Raw genomic sequence first — 7,015 nt, forward strand, 5'->3', positions numbered from 1 at the left:
AGTCCCAGGCACCCGGGTATGACTCTCAGGGTCTCAGCCCCAGGCATTGTCTGGGGAGAAGTTAGTTACTCTTGGGGACTCCCCATTTCCCCACAGTTACTCTTTTGACCACCTGTGTGGGGTTCTGCTACCTGGACTCCGGTGATTCATGCCCAGTGCTCGCTCCCCTTTGCCTGGGGGGTTTCCTGAGGCGCCAATCAGCCTCTCCGGGACTCCAAAGTCTCCACTGAACCACCAGGACCGAGTCTCCCCAGATCCCGAGGCTGCGGATCACGGAGCCACGAATCCTCCTGCTGCTGCCCTGGGGACTGTGGCCTGGACAGAAACCTGGGCGGGTGAGTGTGGGGTCTGGAGGGGAAAGGCCGCTGCGCTGGGGAGAACCAGGGGACCCCTGGAAAGGCGCGTACCCACACCCTTATATTGTCCCTTGACCCCGCCCTGTTCTGGCCCCTTTCAGTCCCTCCCAGCCTCCTGCCTCCTTTTGCCTCCGGGAGTCTGGACTCTTCTCCTCCTGCCGCCCCATGTCCTTGGGACTCGGGACCACGTGGGAAGGATGGTCATTCTGGGTCTCCCCTCCCGCCCCCAGGCCCCCACTCCCTGAGGCTTTCCTGCACGAGATGCCCTGGCCCGGCCCCGGGGAGACCCGCTTCTACCTCGTGGGCTGCGTGGACGACACGCAGTTCGTGCGGTTCGACAGCCACGTGGAGCTCCTGAGGATGGAGCCTCGGGCGCCCTGGGCGGGGCGGGAGGGGCAGGAGCAGCGGGCTGAGCACACGCAGACCCAGCAGAGCAGCACACCTGGTGCCGAGCGCAACTGGACACCCGCGCGGCTACTGCAACCAGAGCCGGGACGGTGAGCTGAGGGGCCCGGCCAGGTCACCACCCCACCCCACGGACGGGCAGGGTCGCCCCCAGTCTCTGGATCTGAGCGTCCCCCCGAGACTGGTGGACCCGCCAGGACCCTGGATCCGAAAGAGCCCGCGGGCTTTCCCCTGCTTTCACTTTCAGCTTAGGTTTATCCGGGACAGGAGGTGGGGCGCGAGCTGGGTAACCGCGGGCTGACGCGGGGCGGGCTCAGGTGTCACGCCCTCTGGAGGAAGTGCGGCCGCCAAGAGGGGCCTGATCTGGACTCCTTGACTGGTCCACTCAGCAAGCCTGCGATGGGCTGGTTACCCCGCCCTGAACGAGGCGGACAGGGAGGCCCAGAGCCCCCAGCGGGCTTGACTTCTTCAGGTCTCCCCAGGCTGGCGCTACCCAGGGAAAATGGTCCGATGGTCAGAACACCCCCTTTCTGGTCAGGAGAGGGAGGAGGCCCCCTGGGCTTCAAGTTCTGTGTTAAAGAGACTCGCCCAGAGGGTCCTGCTCTTCCAGAAGGACAGTTAAGAACCCCAGTTTCTCCTGAGATGGGGGGGCGGGGAGACCATCCTGAAATCACCCTTCACTGCATGGTTTTGACCCAGCAACCATCAGGGTCTCTCCCAAGGTCTTGCTTTTGGTCTGAGAGCAGTTTCGTTCCGTTCCGTTCCGTTTCCTTTCGTTTCATTTCGTTTCTTTCTGAGAGCAACTTTGGATCCGACTCCTGACTTTCCAGTCATTCACCCTCCACCCACGTCAGGAGCTAAAGTCTGTGTCTCCTCCTCAGAGACCTGCATTCTCCCAGCAAGAGTTCTCACCGTGATTCTAAAACTTCGAAAGAATCTGCAATTATCCCACATACCATGGACAAGGCTGGTATCAGGGTTTTGCACTTCCTTTTCCAAAACAGATTGTCCATTCTGAGGATGGTCACATTGTGCATGGAGAAAACCCGAAGTGTGAATTTTCTGATTCTTCCCTTCAGATCCCCCCCAACTCACGTGTCCACCAGCCCACCTCTGACCATGAGGTCACCCTGAGGTGCTGGGCCCTGGGCTTCTACCTTGCGGACATCACTCTGACATGGCAGCGAGATGGGGAGGACCTGACCCAGGACACGGAGCTGGTGGAGACCAGGCCTGGGGGGACGGAAACTTCCAGAAGTGGGCGGCTGTGGTGGTGCCAGCTGGAGAGGAGCAGAGATACACGTGCCACGTGCAGCATGAGGGGCTGCTGGAGCCCCGAGTCCTGAGATGGGGTAAGGAGGGGGACATTGGCACAGAGACTCTGTCCAGGGCCATCAGGAGACCTTCAGAGGGTCAGCATGGAGGCCTGGGGCTCAGGGTCTCCCCTTCCCTTCCAGTGCCCCCTCCTCAGTCCTCTGTCCCCACCGCGGGCATCACTGCTGGCCTGGTTCTCCTTGAAGCTGTGCTCACTGGAGCTGCAGTGGCTGCAGCTGTGATGTGGAGGAAGAAGCACTCAGGTAGGGAATGGAATTTGGGGATCTTGTCCACTGGGGGTTTTTCAAGCCCCAAGGAGAACTTGCCCTACCTGGTTAATGGGAAGTACCATCCACACACATGTGGTCTGGAGCTGATTGCTAACCCTCTTTTTTAAAGCACTTATGAATATGAATCCCAAATTGTTTACCTTGATACTGGTGATGGGTACCCGATTCTTAGAGATGTCAGAGGGGAAGGTCCCTGCTGAGGACAGACTCCAGAGGATTGTTGCTCCCAACCCCCTTCATGTCCTCTCTTCATATTTCCTGGCCCTGCCCTGGGTCTTCAGTCACAGTTCTGGAAACTTCCCTTTGATCCAGGACTAGGAGAGTCCTAAAGGACTTCATGAGCAGACTCCTCCCTGGTCTCATGTGACGTTTCTTCCCACAGGAGAACAAGGAGGAAGCAACACTCAGGCTGCAGGTAAGTGTGGATCAATGGTTTGATCGCTGAGCCCCTGGGGAGAGTGAAGATGGAGCCCATAGGGGAGTCACCCCCATCAGTCCCTCCTGTGGTCTCATCTCTCCTGACTTTGACAGGTTCTATTTTGTTCTCCCTCAGGCAGCGACAGTGCCCAGGGTCCTAATGTGTCTCTCAGCCCCTAAAGGTGAGACCCTGGAGGCCTGCGGTGGCAGGGGCTGGTGGAGAAAGGATGGAATCAGGTTATGGGGAAGCTGTGAGGGGGACATTCTGAGGATGCGGTGGACTGTGGAGAATGTGGACACTTACATGATTCTTTGAATTTTTTAATGATTATTCTCAGCTGTCTTGTGGGGACTGAGTGATGCAGGATTTCTTCTTGTTTCCACTTTGTGACTTCAAGATCCACTGTTTTTTCTGCTGCAAAGGGCATGTGAGTGTTTCTATTTTCTTGTTGGATAATATAGGGGCTCTGGCCCAGCCCTGCCCACCAGGACCCTCCCCACACTGACCTGATGACTACACCGTTGGAGCAGAAGTGGCCTAGGCTGTCATATGTATGTTCTTTATAAAAGGGTACTGTAGTAGAGAATACACTCTTGCAATAATAATGCAGGTCTGAAATTTTTTTCTCATCTTGCCATATGAGTTTGATGGGTTAATAAAAAAGATTCTTGGTATTTGAGAGTATTCATCCAGAATCATGTGTTTGCTGTGCTGAGTCTGTGCAGGTGGGGGTGGGAGAGGCTGTGAGGAGCCGAGGGGGACAGGCCTGTGTCCAGTCGGTGCTCAGTGCATCATGGGCTTTGATGTGGTCACTCCTCAGGTCATCTCTCTGCTCCTTTGTCTTTGTCCTTCAGGAGCACCTGTCCCAGCAGGCCTGTGATCACAGGGACTGAGACATCACAACATCAGGCTGTCCTGTCCCCAGGACGTGGGTGGAGGCTGCATGTGGCCAGGTCAGTCTAGGCTCAGGCCATCATTTGGCTCTTAGTCCTCATACTCTGAGTTGAGTGTCTATATTTTATTTCTTTGGTTTTTATTGTTTTGTGCATGTTCTTGTCCATGTTTAGAGATCAGGCCTCGTGTCCTCGGGTTTCCCTGTCACTGACAGCAACACGAGAAATCTCATTGTCCCCCAGACCTGGGGCAACCCTGCACACAGGGTCTGTGGTGGTAGAGATGCATTTCCAGACTTGTCCAGCTTTTAGCTTCATTTTAGGACTGTTTTCTAGATTATTCTTTCTACTTTTTCCACAGCTTTTTTAAAGAACCGAATTCTGGTATTAGAGGAGGGGAGGATTAAATAATTTCTTCTCTTAGGTAAGTTCCTGTTAGAAATTGTTTTCTGTGCAGCTTCTGCTGCTAACCCTGCCCTAAGTGTAGTAATTCCAGTGCCACTCTAATCCACCCAGGGGTTGGTAAAGTAGTTACATTCACAATTCCCTGAAAAATAAGACTCATAAAACCAGGATCCTCTTTTCTGAAAGGAGAAATACACTTGTGTGCTGTGGTGTACAAGAGGGTTGTTGGGGGAAGAGAAAGCAGCATTTGGGAGAGCAGAGGGTGTACTGATGTCACTGTGAGTGGAGGTGTGTGTAGCATGTAGCCTCAGGCCACATTAGTAAAGATATTGTCTCTAGAACAGGGAGGTGCTCTACAGTGATCATTCATAACTGATAATTGTTGCACCATACTTGTGACAGGCTGTTTTTGCAACTAGGAAGCCTCAATGAACCAAAAACAGGCCCAATACTTGCTGACCTGTGGAGAGTGTTTCCTAGTGGGAAGGGGATACTGGAGACTGTGACAGCAAATAAGGATGTGTCTGGCTAGAAGTGGGTAAGGGTTGTGGGAAGGTGACCCAGAGTCATAGTGAGGGGACAGGGAGGATGGCTGTCTTCCCAGCATGGTCAGTGTGGGCCTCACTAAGGTGACCTTTGGGAAAATATTTGAAAAACATAGATTTCCCACAAGGATGCCCAGGGACGTTCTGCCCAGGCTGGCAACCTCCAGCACAGATTCACTAGGGCAGGAATGTCTGTGTTTGAGATGAGCAAGGAGACCTGTGTGACAAGCTGGGAGCAATTAAAATTACATATCTGTAAACCCACACTTGTAGGCCTCAAGGATATTGGAAGGGTAAGTAAGATGTGGGTTTGACTTTTCTGAGTAACGTGTAGTTACACGATTTTTTTGAATAGAGGCTTACCTGGTGCAACTTCTCTTTAGAAGTTTCAGTCTGGCTGCTCTACAGAAACGAGAGGTGAAGGTGAGAGGTGGCAAAATAAATGAAGGAAGCCAGTGAGATTCCCCCACCTTTGTTGGGGGATGAGCAAGAAAATGATAGGAAGTTACTGATTCTGGATATATTTAGAGGTGGGCTTGACAGCATTTCCTAATGGACTTATCTAGGTTGTGAGAAAGGGAGGTCAAGATGACACCCCACATTTCAGGCTCCACAGTAGACATCTGGAGGGCCTACAGTGAGATGGGGGAGACTCTGGAAGTAGCTCACTTGAGCAAATGGCATCCTAGGTATTCAATTTAGGAGAGTTGAAGCTGAGATCTATGAGAAACACAAGTCACTGTGGCGATTGGACAGACAATTCTGGAGCACGGATGAAATGTCTGAGTTAAGAAATAGATTTAGGAGGTGATGTGATGAAAATGGTATTTGAAGTCTTGAGCATGGAGGAGTCTCACAGGGAGTGACAACTAAGGAGGAGAAAGGAGCAAGACTGGACCCCAGACCCCTCAGTTATGAGCGACCTGAGCAGACACCCCAGAGCCAACTGCACAGTCTGACCCCACATGGAGAAGACGTGGAGACCAGGAAGCCCCCACTTCAGTGAGCACAGGAGTCACCTGGATGCTCATGAAGACTCAGAAGGTCTAGAACAGAGCCTGAGAGTCTGTTACTTGGCCCCTCCCCTCACCCTGGGGATGGAAAATTTGGGGCTGATGCTCAGGAAGAGGTAGTTTTATGCTTTGAAGCAGAAACAAATAACTCCATCTCTGGAGTCCAGGGTTTCATCTAAAGACACTGAGGGAACCTGTGTATTTTAGGGACCCACCTAGCTCCCAGCTGTTATGATCTGGACAACTGGCTCTGCCCTGAGGCCTGAGTCCATATTCACTCACTAGGGAGGAAATTTGAGGTCCTAACCTCTTATTGGACCTAGGCACCCCCTTGTGTGCAGATCCCTGTCCTCCTAACGCCACCCAGGGAGCCCTGGGGAGGGCCTGGCTGAGCAAGAGAAAGGGCAGCTCTGGGCTCCTGTGCTCAGCCCTGTGGCCACACGGGGGCGCTGCCGCGCTGTTCCGGATTCTGGTGGAGCCGCCAGGACAGGGCGGGGGCTGAGGTGGGCAGAGTTGGGGGTCCTGGAGGGCGGCGTCCTGGGACTGAGGTGCTCTGTGAGGAGTCAGAGAAGCAGAACTCAGAGGAGAGGAGACTCCGGATACTTCCCTGTGTGTGAGTTTTCCATGCTTTCTCCCCAGAACCCCTCTCTCCCATCCCTTGACAATATGGGGAACTCTGGAAAGTCACTTTTTCCTTCTACAACCCATTAGTTTGTTGTGGACTATTTTTTAAAATAACAGAAATAAATAATATTAGATTTATAGGAAAGTTGCAAAGGTAGTGCAGAGTTTCTGTATATCCCATGTGGTTTCCATATTTTTAACATCCTACACAACTACAGTGCATTTGTCCAGCTAATGAAGCAATATTGATACATCATTACTTCACTCCATACTTTATTTGGAGTTTGTTAGTTTTTTCTAATGTCCTTTTATGTTTCAGGATTCCATCCAGGACACCACTTGCAGTCCCAATCATGTTACAAATACAAGAGACTGCAGAAGCAGCCCCCCACACACACATTCGGTGCTGGGGGTTCAGCATTTTTGAATCCTCAGCAATTCTGATTGCAGGGTTAGAGATTTCTGCCCCCACCATACTGATCTTCCAGGAGTCTTTTCTGGGCCTCTGAAGGTGGAGGCCTTCCAGCAGCCATCCTTAGACAGGAAAAGTTTGGAGGTTTTGCAGGTAGCCAAGTGACTGAAACTGTTGCTGGTTTTGCTGCTGTTATAGGGTGGCAGAGAAGGTGGAGACCCTGCAGGCGGAGACCCTGAGCAGGCCTGAGTGTGGGCATTTGTTGGGTTGTTGAGCAGCTGCAGCTGCTGTTTTGAGTGTTACTTGTCTGGTGTTGTGCTGGGGCATCTCGGCAACTCTG

The 7,015-nt window shown here is 52.7% G+C and overlaps 1 pseudogene; it reads left to right on the forward strand.

Annotated features, from left to right (window-relative positions):
• Positions 1–617: 617 nt before the first annotated feature.
• Positions 618–2,962, forward strand: LOC119251126 (patr class I histocompatibility antigen, A-2 alpha chain-like; annotated as a pseudogene).
• Positions 2,963–7,015: the final 4,053 nt, after the last annotated feature.

The sequence above is a fragment of the Talpa occidentalis genome, unplaced genomic scaffold (assembly GCF_014898055.3).
Source record: "Talpa occidentalis isolate TD23 unplaced genomic scaffold, MPIMG_talOcc4v2.1 talOcc4.2, whole genome shotgun sequence".
Classification (NCBI taxonomy): Eukaryota; Metazoa; Chordata; class Mammalia; order Eulipotyphla; family Talpidae; genus Talpa; species Talpa occidentalis.